General features: G+C 46.0%; 2 long non-coding RNA genes across 2 annotated transcripts; one reads left to right on the forward strand and one right to left on the reverse strand.

Moving 5' to 3' along the window:
* Nucleotides 1-1,954: 1,954 nt before the first annotated feature.
* On the forward strand, nt 1,955-5,860 carry LOC122513356. Its single transcript, XR_006302731.1, has 2 exons — nt 1,955-2,486; nt 5,733-5,860. It is a non-coding gene; the product is annotated as an uncharacterized LOC122513356 (long non-coding RNA).
* On the reverse strand, nt 5,597-6,979 carry LOC122513347. The gene is made up of 2 exons (XR_006302723.1): nt 6,443-6,979; nt 5,597-6,304 (listed from the first exon to the last, which is right to left on the reverse strand). It is a non-coding gene; the product is annotated as an uncharacterized LOC122513347 (long non-coding RNA).
* Between the last annotated feature and the right edge of the window lie 14,052 nt (nt 6,980-21,031).

The raw sequence follows: 21,031 nt of genomic DNA on the forward strand, positions 1-21,031 counted from the left end.
GAAATAATCGTTGGTTTAAAAAAGCTCGGTTATACGATTTATGTTTCATTTCTATACACACACACACATATTATATTCGTGCTGCTTCTGCTCCTTCTTTTGTTCTTTTTTTTTCTTTCTTTTTCTCTTCCTCTCTTCTTCTTCTTCTTCGTTGTAATACGACGACAATTATGGAAGTTATACTCTTCTTTTAGGAAAATGCGATGAGATTTTTTCGGCAAAGCGATTTCAAATTTACGGCACGAAGTAGTCGCGTCGTCTTCTTTTTCCTCTTTTTTTTCTCAAGCGGGTCACCCATCCGAGTCACCCATCCGAGTACTAATCGTGCTCAGCGCTGCTTTACTTAAATGATCGAACGGAAAGTAGTCCTATCACCGCGCCATGACCGATGACGCATAAAGTAATTCGATATATCTTCTTTATATTTAATGTCGACTGATATCTATATCTTGATATTTTGGTATTATTATTATTATGGTTAGCATAGTTCAATGCCATATCTCCCAAATATTTCTAGAGATCGTTTGATCGATGATTATTATTCCGTTTCCCACGACAATTTTTCCCCCCAATTAAAGTAAACCCAAAGAGTTCTCTTTTCCTCTTCGTTTTTTCATCGTATGGAATTCTATAAGAATCCTAACCGATTGATTTCTTGGAAATTTTCATTCCTGTTAGAGGCTCGAGGGTGGTGGTGATGATGGTAGAGGTAGAGGAGGAGGAGGAGGAGGAGGAGGACGGGAAAGAGTAAAGGGAAAAACAGGGAGGATGCAAATTCGTTCCGAACGGTGCACCCTCTCCGTTCTTATTCTTTCGCTATTAGAAAAATAGAGAAAAATTTTCCGTAAATAGAAAGAGAAAGAGAGGAAAATCGAACAAAATTTGTACTTCCGAGCGCGATGTTGGACGTTCACGAAAGGGTTCGCGGAAAAATAACCCAACCGTGAGTAAGAAAAAGAATAAGAAGTAAAAGAAGTAGAAGAAGAAGAAGAAGAAGAAGAAGTGGAGGAACGATGAGAAAAAGGGAAACGATAGGAGAGAGAGGTGTACGTAGGGAAAAAACAGGGCGGTTGGGGAGGAGGAGGAGTAGTAAAAGGGTTGGGTTGGGTCTCGAAAAAAAAGAGAGGTACTGCGGATGCCGGATTTTTCCGACGGCGGCAGAGCACAGGGCTATGGTAGAATGGATGTGGGTATAATGGAGGCGAGCACACCGTGCCTTCGTCGTCCGATAAAAAGCGCGGATGGTGAGACGAGACGAGACGAGAAGAGAAGAGAAGAAGAGAAGGGTCGCGAGAACGGGGCGAGGGGAGGACGAGGGAGAGGCCGATGGAACGTTGGAAAGACTCGAGGAAAGGCTTGGCGAGGTGAGGTGAGACGAGACGAGGTGAGGCGAGGTGTGGAGACGAAGCTAGGAGGAGGTGGGCGAGGTGGAACGCGGGGAACGGGGTGCGTGGCACCGGCCAGGGAGGGAGCAAAGGGGGAGTCGAGAGGAGGAGGTCGAGTCGGTGGCGTGGCGAACCGAGGTGGGGCAAGACGAAACGAGACGAGACGAGACGAGGAGTTTCGATACGCGTTATCGAGCACGCTCGCTCGAATTAAAATTTCTTTTCTACCTCTTCTCTCTCTCGCTCTCGCTCTCTCGCGCTCTCTTTTTCTTTTTCCTTTCTTTTCTTTACCTTTTTTCTTTCTCCGTCTTTCTCGCAGCGAGACATCCGACGGACTTCGACGACCGCTTTTACTTCTCCGTCTTTTCTTCTTCTTCTCTTTCTATAGGTGTCTTTCACGCAATAAAAAATGATAGTTAGGACTAATTATGTTTAAGGTGTGTGGGGGAGGGGGGCTAAAGGATTAGCCCAGTCCGTAGATCGGAACGCGGAACCGGGGGTCTCGGGATGAGATATCGAGTATCGAAAAAAAAGTTGTTGTATTCGTATTGGGATAGAATTATGGTGTGAAAATCGGTGAGAACTGACAATGGAGAGGGGGGGGAATCTTGTTGGTATACGAGATTGCATCGAATTCGGCCTACTTTCGGTTGTCCCAATCGGAAAGGGGTCGGTCGGTCGGTCGTGGGATGAGAATGAGAAAAAAGGGCTGAAGAAAAATGAGCTCGAATTGCTCGGCGAATGAGATAGACGTTGGATGATAGCCGGGGATATATGGTTAATGGTATTCCAGCTAATCAGCGTGGATGGGTCGCGAGTAGTCGTCGCGACGAGGTCAACGACGCCTTCGGTTGGTTGGTCGGTCGGTCGATGCTGGCCTCATCTTCGATTCCGCTCGTACTACTCGTCGAGAAGGTCCGACTTTAATTTCGTTAATCAGGCCGCGTCTCGATCGGAACGAGCTTCGTGAGCCGGCACGACGACGACGACGGCGAAGAACAAGCAGAAGAAGCAGAAGAAGCAGAAGAAGCAGAAGAAGAAGAAGAAGAAGAAGAAGAAGACAACGACGGGGACTCAGTCATTCGAGCCCAAAGGAGAAAGGTCTTCTTCTGCCTCTATCGGTCTATCTTTCTTCCCCTCCCCTAGCTCCTCCACCTCCTCCTCCTCGTCGTCGTCGTCCTCCCCCTGCTCGTCTCGTTCGCTCCTCGTGTTCTTCCTTCCCTCCCTCCCTCCCTCCGTCATTCGTTGGACTCCGTTTGGTGCATCCGCGCCAAAAACGACGAATGCTACGTCGGAACGGGCGCTAGCCCAACAACGCGCCGTTCTATGCATACGAGAAAATAAGAAATAAAGAAACGAAGAAAACGCTTAACACACTAATTCCGTCAAGTTGCGTGTTAAGTTCGTAGAAGCGAATGTACGAACGTACGACGAACAAACGAACGTAGGAAGGAAGGTGCCATATCGGCCAGCCAATGCGAAGGGGGTAGAGACGGGAGGTGGGAAACTAGACCGTGACGAATCACGGTCGGCGACTGCGCCGCATATCCCGAATGACGTCACCGACGAAGGGCGAACTCGCGAACGCAAGTTCCACGACGACGACGTTCCCCGGTTTACTTGGACTAATACTAATACTAATACTAATACGACTACTACTACTACTGCTATCTTCTTCGGGAACGATCGACGAGCCAGCACCACCGCGATTCTCGTTACGAAATGCCGAATGCCACCTCAACCTCCTCCTCCTCCTCCTCCTATTCCAACTCCTCCTACTACTACTACTACACTACTCCTCAGCATCCTCCACAACGTTTTTCTTCTTTTTCCTCTACAACACCGTCGTTGCGTTCCCTTCCTCTATCGAATATAACGAAGGCAATTACTTTTTCTTTGTTTTTTTTTTCTTTTATCTTCTTTTATTTCTTCTTACACGACTAGGAAGAAGAAAAACGTGCGCGCAGTGCTTCGTTATCGCACTCGCCGCCGTTTCGAATATACGCGGAATGCCGTTTTCACGAAACCGGATATCACCCAGTCTCGTCGTTCGTTTGATATTTCGAGATGCTCGTAGCAGTAAATGTCTGTTTTGTAATCGAGTTCGCGCCTTTACCGAATATGTTATATATTTATGCATGCATGCATGCATGCACGCGCGTATGGATGTGTGCGCGTGTACGTCTCTACTATAGCATTGCAGCGAATTATTGGGGGAGGAGTTACAGATTTCGAATTGACGCGTTCCATTAATTTCGTTATTCCAAACGTTTCCGGTTACGGACCGATTATTCCAAAGTCACCCTGACGGTTATGGTAACGCGCGCTCGTGCGCGCGCGCGCACTTCGTTGCGTCACCAGTTACGCGTCGTCACTTTTGAAAGGTTTATGTTTATTATCCGCGCATCGTTAGTATACTTATTTTTCTCTTACTTTCGTCGAATAAAACTTATCGTCGATCGGAATTATATTAAAAATTCGTCAAAATATCCTATCATTATTATCCATATTCATATCGGTCCCAAAATGCTAATTCCTAATGAAATTTCCATTTCCCAATGATATGAAATGTAACGTTACGAAAAGAAATCTAGACAAATGTTATTATTCCCGTTAGGCAAACGGATAATTCGACGAAGAAAAATAGTCTTAAATTTCAATTCCAATATAAGAAACAGGCAACCCAATAAGAGGAGGCCAATAACAAAGTAAGAGTTACGGAGAGGGAACCTCGTTCGCGAAGTCTATAACCGTGTCTCGCGAGAAAGCCCGATTCGTCCGTGATCGAGAGGGAGAAGATCGGAATTCAAGGTGGCCGTCGGGGCCTCGCGAGTTCTCTCTTTCGCTCGCGAGAAAAATAGCGGGGCTCGGTGTCGCGACGACACCGAGCGGTGATGGTTGCTGGCGCGGCGGCGGTGGCGGCGGCGTCGGAAGGGGGAAACGAATAAGAAGAGGTGGTGGAGGAGGAGGTGGAAAAGGGGTCGGTCGGGTGTGGGGGAAGGGTAGACGCCGGCACACACGCAGGCTACAAAAATAGCGCCGCGCGATCGTGTGTACGCGCGTAAACTCGCCTATCTCGCGGAAACGATAGCTCTCTCTCTTCGCGAGAGGGAGAGGGAGAGAGAGAGAGAGAGAGTAGCTGAACGCTATCGCGAATTCGAGACGAGTCCGACGACTCTCTCTCTCTCTCTCTCTTTCTCCTTGTCTCGTAAAGAGAGAGAAAGAAAGAGAAAGAAGAGCGAGGAGGGAGCGGCCATTAAGTTTCGTCGGCGGAGCAAACGATGCGCGAGCGAACAAGACGGAGTGTGTATGAGCTAGAAAGAGAGAGATAAAAAGAGAGAAGAAGAAGAAGAAGAAGAAGAAGAAGAGCGCATTAACCTCGCTTTGGAGCGCGGAGAGTGGTAGATGGTTTGCACTCGCGGCAAGCTCTTCTTCTTCTCTCGGTAGTCTCCTTCTTCAGCTTCGCGACTCGCTAATTCCTCGCAGGGCCGCCGGCCGGTGCGCGTTCTCGCGAGCGCGCGACGACGACCACTACGACCACGACGACGTACACATACACGTGCACGCACACTACACACAATACATATTACACCCATACGAATACGAGTATACATAGAATTACGCACACCGGCCGTTGCCGACGGATAGTAACTAAACGAGCGAGCGACGGACGAGAGAAAGAGCAAGAGAGAGAAACATCGATAGGGACAGAGAAAAAGAGAGAGAGAGAGAGAGAGAGCATGAGGGGAGTGTGAAATAACGCGAGCCGATGGCAGAGAGGACAAAGGCTCCGCGTTCGCGTCACGCCGCGAGGGGCTCCTTTTTCCCCTGTTTCGGTTTCTACTACGTCGGTTAGTCCCCGTTCCTTTCGTTCCATTCCGCTCCGCTCCGTTCCGTCGCGTTCCGTTCGTTCGTTCGTTCGTTGTTCGTTTGATAGCCGCGGCTTGCTTTCTCCTATACGAAAGACCGTTCGTTTCGTTTCGTTTCCTTTCGTTTCGTTTCGTTTCGTTTCGTTTGGTCGGTACGTTCAACGCAACGCTCGCTTTGGTGAGTCACGCATCGCGAGCTTCCTTTAGCATTGGGCCCCCCCCACCCACCCTCTGTGCACCATCCGCTCCATGTCGGTCGGTTTCGACCCCGACTGACCCGAACCAAACCGAACAAACCGACCCCTGCTCTGTTTTTCATCCGTCTACGAATCCTCTTTATAATCTGTCACTTTTGGGAAGTCTCTCTTTATACTTTTTTTTCTTCTTTTTTTGTCACTTTAACTTCCGATCTCCCGCCTAGCGTGCAACATTTTTCTCGATTAATGAATTTCTTTACAAATTTTATTGTTTCCTTTAGAATTCACCGCTCTCTTATCCATGTCAACGATGAATACAAAAGCGGCACTAAAAAGAACATATTGTATTGTATATATATCTGCTGTAGGATTTGACGTACAAGAGAATTATATTTTTGTAAATCGAGAATGAATTGTCTAAAATTTTATTATGGTAATTTTTTGGTTCTGTCCTTCTTTACAATTCTAGGAATACTGACCTAGCAATAGAACATTGCTCTTCACCTATTCTATTGTACACCTTTTGTAAAGTGAAAACGAAATCTTCCAACTAACAATAAGCTAACAAATGTCTCCTTATTAGAAACTAACCAGTTCAACCAAAAAAAAAAAAGTCTCCATTTGTGTTAGTCTTCTTCCGTTCGTCATTTTTCAACCGATTCTCGAGGAAATGCTCGATGTTGTTTTTTCTGTCCCAGAACTTTTGAACGATTATTTTTACGAATCCCTAGATCGTAGGCGTGGCGCGGTTTTGCCGAGGAAAATTCCCTCATACGCTATTTCTTTCCATCTTTCTTTCTTTCTTTCTTTCTTTCTTTCTTACTCGTTAAAGAAGTTTCTCTTTCTCGTTTCGCTGAAAAAGATCCACACGTTCACTCTACCTTCAACTTCCTTTTCCTTTTACGAGATACGCTCTCGAAATCTTACGATAAGTCGCCTATCGGATGACCGTTAATGGCTCTCGAGGAAAGCTTTCAAACGTAGTACGTACGTCGTTATCTCTCCACGTTACATAGTCGTGCGACGACGACGACTTTTCCTACTAAAAGATCCCATCGAGCACGCTGTGTAAAAATGTGCGTGTGCGCGCGAGCGCGCAGGCGGGCGCTCCCGCGTCTACTACGTAAACGTTCCTCTTTTCTTTTTTCCTTGCTTCTTTCTTTATTTTCTTGCTAGCAGTTGCGCGCACGCACGTATACACGCTCAAAGGGATCCTGCGATCCGACCTTATCGGAGGTTAAAACGATCTGTGGGCGCGAGCGCAAAAGTGGAGGGGAGAGAGACCGGGAAAGATATTGGCTCGGAGACGGAGACGGAAAGATCATTCGAATCGACTCTTGCTTGCTCGCTTGCTTGTTTGCTTGCTTGCTTGCGCTTGGGTAGCACTGGGCCTAGCGTGACCACGCAACTTGACTTTAATTTATGACGATCAACGATATAATTAGAGTCTCGTTACTCGGTGAACGCGCAAAAGCGGAACCCAAATGATGACGCGAACAGGTGCCGCCAAGCGTATTTCTTGTCATCTTCAAACTGATACCATTGCTAATCAATCGACAATTTTTCGGATACTCCGAAATATATCGATCGACGATGTCCTGAAAATAGTATCAAAGATAAAGTACATTTTTAAACTGGTATCATCGGTAATCTATTCGAGTTTTAGATATTTCGGTGAAATTAGGTAAAGGTAGAAAAAGCTGCTATTGTCGATTTAACCGTGTATACGAACTCTTATGGATTTGTTAAGATTAATGGAAAAAAAAAGATTCATAATAACATTGTTATATAGTTTGGGTAAGATTAGTGTGTCCGAAAGTAACAGAAACATGGTTGAGTATTATTCAGATATGTAGATAAAAATGAAAAGATTGGGACAATGGAAAAAAAAGATACCCGATTTACTGAGAGAAGTCAGGTAAAAAAAATAAAATGAATTTTATGAGAAGAATCGGAAAGGAACCCAGGTAATTTTCGCTTTCTCATTCATCAGTTACATTCAGCAGTTACATTCAGCATACGTTTATCTTTTCACTCATCTTTAAAATGTCACGTATTGGAGAAGGATTGCAATGGCATAAAAAAATATATACCTAACGATTCCTGGAAAAATGAAATAGCAGACATGTTGTGCTATATATGTGTAGAGGAATTTACTTAGAAAAAATAATAGTTCGGAAAATAATAATAATAATAATGTTATGTTATAAGAAAAAAAATAAGAAATACACATGACAATGGATTTTGACAAAATAATCCCCGATGGAAGGGGTTGTCGAAGTAAAATCATTCCCAGTCTAAAGAACGACGGAAAGAATGCATCTCCTGTTGTGTTCTCTTTTTCTCCCGCATCTGCTGTCTCTTCCTTTTTCCCTTCATCTTTTCTATTCACGCAGAGAGACAGAAAGAGAGAGAGTGAGACAGAAAGAGATGGAGAGAGGCAAGAGGAGACAGAGACCCTAGTCGATTGCAAATCCCCTGTGCTCGATGTTAACGCACGGCTCATAATACGCGAGATTTTTTGCGCCGATTAGTCACCGAGTATTCGACGACACAACGACGACAATGACGACGACGACGACGACGACGACGACGAGGAGGACTTTGGAGGAGCGGTGCCTGCCGTCGCGTCCTCGGCATGACATGGACGTGCACACATCTGTGTAGTATCTGTTAGTATCGAATAACAGCGGTACAGGAAAGAGAGACATGTGTTGATGTATGTGAATTTATGTATGTGTGTGTGTGTGTGTGTGTACGCGAGGCAGCAACCCGCTGCGTATCCGCGAGCGTCAAAGTCCATCGTCCATTAGCGAGTCGAGGTCGTACCACGTGTCTGCTGCTGTTGGTGTAGCTGCCGATGCTGTAGCTGCTGCTGCTGTTGCTGCTGTTGCTGTTACTGTTGCCATTGCACGGTTCTTGGGTTGAAACGCAAATTTACCGAGGCATACATATAGCCCCGTGGTTTACGCGGAACCTAAAGAAAACAAAAGCAACGACGTGAAACGAGAAGGAGAAAAGAAAAGAAAAGAAAAGAAAAAAAAACAAAAGAAAAAAGACAAAAAAGTATCGAGAAAATGAGATCACGCGAATTCGCGGCATTCTTTAATAAGAAAAGGAATATATCGGACCTAGGGACTTGTAAGAAGAAGAAAAGAAGAAAAAGAACAAGAAAAGGAAGAGGAGAAGAAAAAAAAAAGGAGTAAAGAGGGGCCCCTCGAGGCATTCGATCTCACGCGTCGATTGTAGCATGCGGGTTAGTCTCTCGAGCGGGGGAGGAAAAAGAAAAAGAAATAGAAAGAGAGAGAGAGAGAGAGCGCGCGAGAGAGGAAGGAGAGAGAGAGAAAGGAATAGTAGGATGAAATGCGAATAAGACGAAGCTGAGGAAAATAGGGACGACGGGATGAGAAAAGGGCTTTGGGCAGCTGTTCCGCGAGTACGGCCGGGTATCGTCGATGCGAAGCGGAGCGGATCCGTGCACGGCACGGCACGGCACGGCACAGCACCCAGGCACGTCGTCGCCGTCCCTTGCGATGTTGCGTGCGCGTGATCGTGTGCACACAAAGGGCCAGAACTACTCGCAGCAGCAGCAGCAGCAGCAACAGCAGCAGAGAGTGTGGGACATAACGCGCGACCCTCCAACACACGTACACGCGGAGAGAGAAGCAGCAGCAGCAGCAGACATTCATAAGAGAGAGAGAGAGAGAAAGAGAGAGAGAGAGAGGAGCCGACACGAACGTGCTCGGCAACGCCGCGCGTTGTGTTGTGAGCCTTTGCTGTTCGCGCGTAGTCCGTATATGTATGTGTGTATGCGCGTGTAGCTCGCTAACGCAAAGCCACGACACGGTGTTCAGGCCTATAGGTTATCGGCGGTGGCGCGACGACGACGACGACGACGACGACGACGACGCGACGCCAATAGAGAGAGAAAGAGAGAGAGAGAGAGGAAGAGGGAGAGAATCGTTCCTCTTTCTCTCGTTCGATGGTGTGTGTTGCGAGAGTGGAGTATATACTCCAAAGAGCTGGGCCCTGTCTCGATCCCTCGGGGTTCGGTTTGCCTGAGCTTGGCTGTTCGCCTTGCCTTTCCTTGCCTCGCCTTGCCTCGCCTCACCTCGCAACCCGCTTGCCAGGCGCTTGCTTGCCCCAGCTCCGGAGTCTCGTCACACCCCTCGTCACTCCTCCAAGCCCCTTGGTCGCGCACGAAGCCGCGATTCAACGCGAGTAGCGTCGCGACATAGCACGGTATGGCATGGCATGGCATGGCATGGGATGGCTTGGCTTGGCTTGGCATGGCATGGGATGGTATGGCATGGCATAGCATGGGTATGGTTCGTTGCGGTGCTCTGTTCTGCTTTTGCTCCGTTCTGTTCTGTTCCGTTCCGTTCTGTTCTGTTCTGCTTTGCTTTGCTCTGCTCTTCGCTGATCTGCGCTGTTCTTCTTCGCTGTGCGGTAAAACCCAACATTGGGTATACCGCAGCACAGAGCCCAGCACCGCACGCCACTAAAGCGAACGCGATGATGCGCCCAACCCCCCTTCTACCCTACCCCACCCATTCTTCCTTTTTTTCCAGATCGTTCTTCGCTATCTTTCTTTCTTCCTTTCTTTCTTAGTTTTCTTTTTTTCTTTTTTCTTTTTAAGACTCTCCCTCCGAACCCTATGCCCGCCTGCTTTTGCTGTCTCTCCCGTATCCGTGCAATCTCGGTTGTACGTTAGAGAGTGTGCGTTGAGTAGCCTGTCTGTGTATGTATGTGTGTGTGCGCGCGTTGTGTTGTAAGCAGCAGCGGCGGCATCGGTCGCGGCTGTGCTCTCGCGCGCGCGCGCGCTCGCGCACCCGTCGCGGACACCTTCCGTCGAACCCAGAGCCCCGATATAAACCGAGTAATATTACCGCGGGGCTGAGCGGCAAGGTAACGGAGAGAGATAGAGACTGAAAAAGAGAGAGAGAGAGAGAGAGAGAAAGAGAGAGAGACTCTCATGCCACGGTGCGTTCCTTCCGAGAGAATTTACGAGCGGCACGGTTCGGGTGCTCGTCGAGCCTTCCCTCTTCTCTTCTCTCTTCTCTCTTTTCTCAAACCATTCCGCGTCCTCGATAGAGAGAGAGATAAAGAGAAAGAGAGAGAGAAACATCACTCACACAGAGACAATCTCAACGCGTTACGACTTTCCGTGCTAACCTCGTCATTTTGAAACGACCATTCCCCCCCTCTCTCTTCATCTCTCTCTCTATTTCTCATGCTTTTGGTTCTAACCTAACAGAGAGAGAGAGAATTTAGCCTCTACCTTGGAATACCCGATTCCAATGTAAATCGATCGACCAAATGCTATCGATAATCTCCCCTAAGGCTACCACCACCACCACCACCACCAGTACCATTACAGCACCACCACCACCACCACCACCACCTTCAGTACGCCGTTGTACATTTTGCCTAGAATTTCATGACCCTAGCCATTTAGCAACTAAGCCTAAAATCATTTGAAGGGTTAGCCGTGTTAAACCACCGCAGCATTACTTTGGGATATTCCTATTTCTATTTATCTTTCTCGTTCTTAGTAAACTCTAATACATTTGGAATTCTTCAGACTCAGCGATGTCTTGTTCGGTCCACGGAGTGAAGTCTCGCGTGCGTACACGCGTGCTGACTACGTAATGTAGCTACCAACCAACCAACCAACCAACCGACCAACCGACCAACCAGCTAACAAACCTACCTACCTCAGTCTGTTTCAACAGGGAACAAAGAGAAGAAGGATGAGGTGGATGAAAGGTGAAAGAGGACGCGACTATACTGACATACAGGCTCTCGAGACGCGCGAGGAAACGCGAAACGGTATGGTACGGTGAGGTACGGTACGGCACGGTGCTGCTACCCGGGACTCGCGGACCCTCACATCCTGTCTATGACAGGATGGCTGATGGTTCCTCGCTTGCTTGCTTGCTTGCTTGCTTGCTTGTTGGGTTGGTCCGTCCGTCCGTCCGTCCGTCCATCCGTCTGTCTGTCCTGTCTGTTGATCTGTTGGCCAGTCCTTCGGGGCCCTACCCATACCCCTATAATATCGCGCTCTTATGCCGGTTAGGTCTCCGTTCGTGCGAGCACAGACGGCTGCGGCCTCCTATCTCTCTCTCTCTCTCTCTCTCTTTCTCTTCTTTCTCTCTTTCTCGTCATCAACAGGATCGTCGTCGTCGCCGATCGTCTTTGGTCTCGCTGGGTCTGTTAGTCTCACGGGGGCCTGTTACTCTCTTTCAAGCCTCGAACACAGCATTTTTTCTTCCACCAGGCAGGCGGCCACCGTCGTTTCAGACGCCAAGGTATCGAATCGTCTCGTCATGCCTTACTACGCTTCCACTATAGACGTGTACGTGTGGGTCGTCTGTTTCTGTGTGTGTGTGTTTGTGTATGCGAGGCCGACAGAGTAAGTAAGAGAGTGTAAGTGTGAGCGCGAGTGTGTGTAGAGAAAGGGGGGGGGACGTTTTCCAATCGCGAAGCGAGGTCTCGCGCGTCTCTTCCGACGACGATCGAAAAAGGTGAGACGTGCCGAAGGGGGGAATATAGGAGACGCGGACAATGAAGCGGATGAGAAGGAGTGTGAGTTGGATTCGTGGCATGCGATGCCGCGTGTGTCTCTCTCTTTCTCTTTCTTTCTCTTTCTCTTTCTCTTTCTCTTTTTCTCTATACACAACGTACGCGTATCCAAAGAGGAGTAAGAGAGAAGAAATATTTCAGGACGAGGAAGGAAGAAGGACACAGTAACACCGCGAACAGGGGTACGGGGCTCGAAGGGGCCTCCTAATGGGGGAAGGGGAGAACTGAAACGACGGACGCGACTGATGCCCGACGGATGCTCGACGACGACGCGACGACGGTGTCAGCGATTTGGCAACGGCTACTTTTATGACTTTCCATTCGCGAGATCCTTTTTCTTCCTCTTCTTCTTTTTCTTCTACGTGTCGCGTGTCACGTTGTCTTAACGTGCCCGTAAATGTTGCCGTTGTCCAATAAATATCTGCTATAAATATGATTGGCTAATAGAGAGTCAAAAGACAAATTATTTAGAATCTAAGTCTGATGCAGTTGTTCCCGATCGGACAACAAAAAGACCCTTCTTCTTCTTCTTTTTTCGGGCCAACATTCCAAGATTCCTTCAAAACGCGCACGAGCGAATTCAGTAGTAGGGACAAAAGAAAAATTGGAACGATTAAGATGTTAGACAGGCGCGTAAGGGGGTGGGTAGGGGTGAGGGGAGATTAGTAGAATCGATCCCATCCGAGGAATATCATCGTCTGATCGTTAAACTCGTCCCCGATCTAAAGCAACACGTATTTTACCTATGTACATTTATTTATGTTCCTTGATGTAGTATGCATATATGTAGAGAAGATACTAAAGGGAAGGGAGGAAGGGAGCTGGTATGAGAGAGGAAACTAATAACTGCACTAGAGCGCGCACAGTCTGGAAGTATTAAGGAAGAGAGACAAAGAGGGCTGATAACGGGTGCAGTAGGGGAGAGGGGAAAGAGAAGAGAACGGAGCGACGGACGAGGAAAGGAATAAACGGGGATGGAGAGAGAACTACGGATCGGTGGTGGGGGGAGTTAGCAGTTGGTAGGAGGGAAACGGGGAACCGGCAGGAGGGGAAGGAGCGAGAGGTGGAGGTGGCGGAGGAGGAGGAGGAGGAGAAAGAGAGTAAACTGGGTCAGTGTCGTGGAACTTGAAAACTTCACTTCCGTAATGCGAGAGCGGCGCTGACTACCACCGACTCGAAGTCGCTTAAACTGCGTTTACGAGTCAACGGTAGGTAAAACAGAAACACCTCGAGAGAAAGGGAGAAAGAGAGAGAGAGAGAGAGAGAGAGAAAAGGAACTCGAGCTCGAGTTATACCTAGTTATATGTACGGTATAAATCGTCAGCTTTAGAGTAGAAAAGGAAAGATGTAGAGAGTTTGCGAGCGCACGCGCGCTCACTCGCTCGCTCACTCGCTCGGAATGCCAACGAAAGGGAAGAGAAATAGAAAGAGATAGGAGTAGGAAAGAGAAAAGGGAAGAGATTATATTCTATCTCTGTCTCTCCTATACCAATCCCAGTCCAACCTGACGAATATACAAATCGAACCATGTGCGCATTACTACGAAGGACGAGAATCGCCGTTTTGTTACACGAGCGCCATTGTTTTCCGTTCGTGTTTACGTTCTCTCTTCCCCCACTCTCTTTCTCTCTGTTTCTACCTCCCACCCACCCTCCTTCCCACCCCTAACTCTTTCTCTCTTTCCACTCTGCAATCTATATAACATATATGTATATGAGAGTTTCTATAGGTTGTGTGTTTATCTCATACACAGTTAAAAGTTTTCGTGTCGGAGGCTTCGGAACAAAACGAGAGAGAGTGAGGGAGAGAGAGAGAGAGAGAGAGAGATCACCGTAACTGTCGTGAAAACATGGATAGCGTGGAAAAGGAAGGAATGTGAGTGAGGTTCGTTCGTTCATTCGTTTCTCAAGGTCATGACTTTGTCGCCGAATGGTTTAACCGACGGTGAAAGTTCACTGTTCGTTCGTTCCCCCCTTTCTTTTCTTTTCTTCTTTTCTTCTTTTCTTCCTTCCTTCCTTCCTGCATTCTTTCCTTCGTACGAATCTAACGAAAAATCTCAAACTTCTTCCAACTATCATCTACTTCTCTTACTTTTGAAAATTTGGGATTTCGTTGGACGTTTGTAAACTTTTCTCGTTCGTTATTTTCTTCGAACGTTGAATTTTTTCCCTTTCGTTAGCCTCCTCGCACACGTCGACGACGAACCCTTACGCAATTAAAAGTATGCAATTAAAAAAATATGATCTAAAAGGGAAAACAGTAACCCCCCCCGATATTAGATCTCTAACTGGATCACTGGCGCGTAAAATAAATTACAAATGGCTGACCACGGTTGATTTAATGCACGGAAGATAGATTCAACGCGTTTAATAATCGAGACGTTGGATTTCGTGGAAGTTTGAACGCTGACGACAATAACGATAACGATGACCAACTCAAAAGGGTGGGGTGTCGAACGGGGAGGAGGAGAAAAAGGTGTATTAGTATATAAGCTTATATACGTGAGAACGGCGTTTAATACGCGTGAAAAGAGGGACACCGTGCACACCCATACGCACAAACGTGTTCTCTATCTTCCTCTCTCTCTTTCTCTTTTTATCTCTTTCTAGCTTTTGTATTCTTCCTTTTTCCAAGAACACGCACCGACGCGTGCTGCGTTGTGCTGTTGACGTAGATAAACCGTCGCCAACGATGCTATATTTACGATCTTTCTTCTTACGGGCGAGATATAAGCGCGCGCAGATATTATTCCCGAGATGAAATACAAAATAATCCAACTATCTAAAGTATTTTTGTTGATAAGTCTCTTTGCTGTATAAACAGATACCTGAAAATATGATTGCGAAAACAAATGATTACGAAAAAAAGTTTTTCAGTGCTCGAACTACGAACCTTCACTTTCCTTTCCTTTTTCTTCTTCTTATTCTTCTACTTTTCGTTACGTAACACCGCCATTTTTGTATCGTCCCATCTTAAATCTCAATCCTTAAAACGCGATTTTCGTATGAACATCGAAAAGCATTTCGATAAACTCGAACAATTTCTTTTACGTCGCATACAAATTTGATTATTCCTGAATTTGCAATTAACGCAATTTCGAGATAATTGGATTAGAGGAAAGTTTGGAGGTTATGATTTTTAACGCATATTCGATAAAAGTAACGAACAAAAAGGGAATTTGAACTTTCGAAGCGATGTTCTAGAGTGAACTTTCAACGTAACGCAACTTAACTTAAACTTGGATAATACTTGTAAACCCTTTTCCTACTCCTCGAATGTCCTTTCGATATATTTCAGTTTTAGGTTATGTTAGAATAATTTTTACTTCTAATAATAATTGAAATATCCGATAAAAGTGAATTATTCGGAAAAGATTACGATCGATCGAGTATATCTTTTCTACATAGAAACGATTGAACGTACGATCAAAGAAAGAGATTTTCAATTAATCTTACTGCGAACATATATAAACGAAACTAAGAAGAATTCGCGTTTGTAAATTCGCGGTTAGGTTTTCCCTAGACAAGAAGGAAGGAAGAAAGGAAGGAAGGAAGGAAGAAAGGAAGGAAGAAAGGAAGGAAGAAAGGAAGATAGGTCTTCTCTTCATCGTGGTCTCGTTTTCTCGTTTAATAACCAGGAGGAGGAAGAGACCGCGAGTTGTAGTTAAAGTTGGAGGAGGGCGAGGGGGCGTTGGCGATGTATATAGTTAAGAGGAAGAGAAAGATGATCGTTCGACCGGTGCAGCAGTATACCTTCCATACAACGTAGACCGCGATGAGAAAGACGGTGCACAAACGAGCGTGCGAAAGATAGAAAGAGAGAAAAGGGAAAGATGGAAGGAGAGAAAGAGAAAGATAAAGATGGTTGGGTTCGCGCTTACGTAGACGCGCACGTAAGCCTGAAAACACGAGGGTATATCGTTCTCTCTCTTTCTCTCTCATACACATTCTAGTAGTCTGAAGTCTCTTCTTGGCTGGTCTTGGGTTCTCGTTGGAAACCCCCGTAACCCTCCTTTAACCCCCCCCGCCAGCCCCGTCAACCTCGCCAACCCAACCCCTCATCTCTCTTCAGGTTTCTCGCGAGCTAGCTGCTAGCAACGCGACCGCTCGATCCTTTGCTTCGTCGTCGTCGTCGTCGTCGTCGTCGTCGTCGTCGTTGGCGGTGGCGACAACGACTACTACTACTACTAAGAAGACTACTACTACTACTACTAGTACTACAACGACATAGACGCTCTGATGGCGACAGAGAGATGGCGACGGAGAGGAGACGATGACGATGCCAACGCTACTACTACTATTACAACTACTACTACGACAAGGTGCGATGTCGAGAGAGAGAGAGAGAAAGAGGGTGACCGACGTGGTCGCCGCGTAGGGAGCGGACCACGCTGTTCTATAACAGTGGAAAGAAGAAGGATAGGAAAGGGCCGTTATTTAGCCGGCCCTTCCGCGCTTACGGCCCTTCGCGACCTACCACCGACTACCACTACCCGCACCCTCCTCCTCTTCCTCTTCTTCTTCTTCTTCTTCTTCTTCTTGTTCTTCTTCTTCCTCCTCCTCCTCTTCTCTACCTTTGCTCACCCTCTGAACACTCTGCACAGCGACCCACCGTCACCCTTCCTTCCTTCCTTCCTTCTCTTCCTATTCGTAAACCTTCTCTCTTACCCAGGGTCCCCCGTTACCCTCAGCGTTCACCCTCGCGTCTTCAACAACGATCTATCTTTCTCTCTCGCGCAAACACACACATACGCGCACACACATACTTGGCTTATATCTCTCAGTTGCGCCCACGGTTCAGGACATGCGAAGGGGGTGCGGCGAGGGGTGCGCGGAACGGTCTGACGCTGCGGGACGGCAGACTCACGGCTGCTCTTCACAACCCCCTGCCATCCCCCCTGCTACCCCCTAACCTCTTGCCGCTCACCTAACTGAACCATACCATCCTCTCGCTCGCACTTACCAAGTCGCGTTTCTCTTCTCTCTCTCTCTCTCTCTCTCATTTGCGGACGGAAAAGCTCAGCCCGGCTACGAACTCCTCGTCCATGATAGAGGAACGGAACGGAACGGAACGGAACGGAACGGAATGGAATGGAACAGAGTTGAGTGGAGAGAGTCGAGAGTGGAGAGTAGAGCGGGTCTGTGACGTTGGCTGTCCGTCGTTCGGCGAAATCCCGTGCTAATTAAAGCCCGCCTCGATGCCCGTCTCCGGGCCGGGGCGACAGACCCGACGGTTATCTCTCTCTCTCTCTCTCTCTCTCTTCAACTCTGTCTATCTTACTCCCGTTCTAGCTTTCTCGTTTGGTATCTTACGGTCTTCCTCTCCCTTTGCGAATGGCCGCACGAAGGAGAGAAAATGAAGACTCTCTCTTTTTCTTTGGATCGGCGGCTCCTTCGTCGGCCTATTGTGCGTTTCTTCCGATGAGTTTAACAAAGAGAGAGAGAGAGAGAGAGAGAGAGAGAAGATGGAGAGTTATCCTCTTAACGGTACTACCTGTGATCATCAAACTTTTCTTTATCGGTGAGTTCTGTTCCTCTCTTATTCTTCTTCTTCTTTTCCACCTTCCCTCACTTTTTCTTTTTCTATTTCTCTCTCTCTCTCTCTCTGTTGCTTTTGTTCTTTCAGAATTGGGATTTCAGCACGATGATGACCAAAGATCAATCGTCAAATTAAATTATTGATGTTTTTTCAGATACTTATCTAACAATAAGATTCTTTCGGTACTAAACCCAACCGACTCCCTGCCTAGTAGTCCATACGACTCGATTCTACTCGATTCTACTCTATTCTACCCTTATTTTGACTCCTTGTTGTTGCTGGTTCATTCGATAATCTTCCCTTTCACACATTTCTTTCTTTCATTTTATTCGTTTTTAGTATCTTTTCTTCGTACTTTCCGGTTTTTTCCTTGCCTTCCTTCATTTTTTTTCTTCTTCCGATCTCTTCATTTTGGGGTCATTTTCGGTTAGTAACTGAGAAACCTTGAACGTGCCAACATCCCGAAAAACGTGTTTTTTGACTCTACCTAGGGCGATTCTTTAAGATCTACCCTAAGATATTTTTAACATCAAATGTTTTAACAATAAAACTTATTGAGATGGTTCGAAATTTTGGAGAAGTTGCTTTTGTCATCTGATCATTTGATCATTTGTAAAGAAACATGTTTACTGTTTACTATTGACAACTGTAAAACTTAGTATAGACTCCTGAAAGATGAAGCTTTTCTCATTATTCTACCAGTCTATTCTTTATTTTTTTATGTTCGACAGGTAATTTTTGGGAACCCCCATGGACTCTTTGGTCGATCCCAATTGATACTTGTTATTTATCATTTCTTATTTGTCAGGTGTTAAAACTGATACTTACTTTTTTTTTGTAATACGCTTGTTAGGTATTAAATGCATTTAAAATTATTAGATTTTAATAGATATTTCAAATATTTATTTACAACAATGGCACCATTTTCCCTATGGGGTTCCACGTTGGTGCCACACGAAAGAATTGAGACCTGCGGACAGCATAGTGTCAATTGTCTTTCCTCATATTTGAAGATATCTTGCTATACACTTTGAGAAACATGAAATACAGATAACCCTATTTGTAAGCTTCGAAACAATCTAATTATCTTAATCGCAAAAACCCAAAGAACAATTATAGCTAACATCTAACAGGATTTTTGGTATTGAAGAGGTTACAACATTTAATAAAAAATGCGTAAATGCAATTTTACAGTTGCATTCGGTCAGTACATAAATCATCGATCAAAACTAACCTCACTTTTGTTAATACTTACTTACTTTAGTCAGTTGGATAGAATCCTAAAAGAATTTGTACTTACTTTGGATATATAAATTGCTTGTGAATTTAATCGTATTAGAGATAATAGGAGTTTGAAGTTTTAGTATGTTGCGCGCGAGCGCACTGGTGCGCTCGTTAAAAGCAGATTTGTATATGGGTATGGTTCACGAGGTTATTCGCGCGAACGGAAAGGGAACGCACGTGAAACTGTAAACACGACCTTGCGACTTTACGGTCGTTTGCGAAGTCGTTCCACGTATCTCTCCATCTCTTTCTCTAGCCTTCCCACTACCACCACCACCACCATCACCACCATCAACAACACCATTGCAATATCTCACTCCTAGCTCTCGCTGAGAGATAGAAAAAGAAAGACATGCACAGAGATAGAGATAAGTATATCTCGTATTCAATTAAATCTATTACTCATCGTTCCTTGTATCGTAGTCTCGAATCGACGAGTCTTTATTAGCAAGGTAATACATTTTATTCAGGTGTACGAAATCAAGACGAATTCACTCGAACGAGTGAGACTCGTGGTTAGGAATTTGGGCAAAAAGTAGTACCCACGAGTCTAATTCGTGATACTTCTTACGGTCCAAATTTAAACAACGAGAGTCAGATTCGGTGGTTCCATGTTAGCAAAAGACTCTAGAAATTGGAGTTAAAATTAATTTCACATGATGCCTCGAAAAGAACCTAGGTAACGAGGAACCTGTAACATACTTTTAAGCTAGAAACAACAGACCAAATTAATTGACATTTGTAATTAATCGAACGATTCCAATTAACGATATTATATAACAGATACTTCTGATGAATTGGAAGAAAAGTTTGTGTTACTGGTTTAATTCGGATTCGTCAATTAAAGGTCAAGAAAATGATTCTTTTTCTCGCATAAGCTGAGAACAGAGAAGAGAACGGTTTTAACCCTAAAGGGGATCGCACGTAGGGTGGAGACTACTAACACACGGGTTTCTCTCGCGTGAAATTTAAAGGCGTTCTCTCTCTTTCTCTGTCTGTCTTTCTCTCTCTCTCTCTCTCTCTTTTCCTTGCCCTCTCACGTTTCCTCTCGCGAGAGAGAGGACCAGGCCCTCGATCGATCCAAGCCCGCATAGTCGCGAGCGTACAGAAGCCGCGGCGCTTGTTTGTCGGCAGCAGCGTACTGGCCAGCCAACCATCCAACCATCCAACCAACCAACCAACCAACCAGCCAGCCAGCCAGCCAGCCAGCCAGCCAGGCCAGCTACCACCAGTTTCCTCTAAACCGAGGAAAAACTTTTTTTTTCCCCCTTCTTTCTTTTTTCCTACTCTCCTCTTTGGATTTGACTCATAATCTCGTGTAATTAACGACCAACCTTCGGGCCCATACTTTTACTAGGAACCTTGCACAATTTTCTAAGGAATGAGAGGATTAACAGAAATAAAAAAAAAGATAGAAAAAGAGGAAGAGCTGGGATGATAAAAGAATACTGTTGGATCCTTGTTAACTGAATTCCTTCGCGTAATGGCAGGGGGCTGAGGTGGGGCTTTGCCCTGGAAAAGTTTCTTACCGATTTAAGAATACCAGTTAGATCCAACGTATAATAGTATTAGATTTTATTAACTATTACTTATATAACGGTTAATTCGAAATCGTCTGGATAAAGAATTAAGATAGTTGTCGGGATGCTGATTTTTTCGTGCGTTTTGTCGTATCTTATTTACGGAATACAAATTAGAGATTGAAATTTGCGAAACAATATTTGCCAGTAGTTTTGTCTTCTTGTTCTTTTGTTTCCCATCATTTCTTCCTCCTTCAAAGACCCCTACCCTTCCCTGCTTCCTTCCTTCCTTCCTTCTTCTACTTCCTCGAGTAGAGGAGACGCGGCAGCGAACGAGCCCCGTCGCGACTAACGATTCTCCACCGTATTTTCTTCCCCCCCCCTCCTCTTCCTTCACTCTCTTTCTCTCTCTCTCTCTCTCTCTCCTTAGTCTGGCTTATTCCAGAGGGAAGAGAAAGAGAGAGAGAGAGAGAGTCTAGACCCTCCTTTTCTTCGTCGTCGTCGACTTAACGGCCGCACCTGCCGCTGCTACCATCGAGTGACGTCGTTTCGACATAGACATAGACACAGACGACCAAGAGAAATCTTCGATCCAACTTGAATCCTCCTACCTTTCCTTCTCCTGCCTCTGCTCCTCTCGAGGATAGTTTGCA

The sequence above is a fragment of the Polistes fuscatus genome, unplaced genomic scaffold (assembly GCF_010416935.1).
Source record: "Polistes fuscatus isolate 324 unplaced genomic scaffold, CU_Pfus_HIC Scaffold12, whole genome shotgun sequence".
Classification (NCBI taxonomy): Eukaryota; Metazoa; Arthropoda; class Insecta; order Hymenoptera; family Vespidae; genus Polistes; species Polistes fuscatus.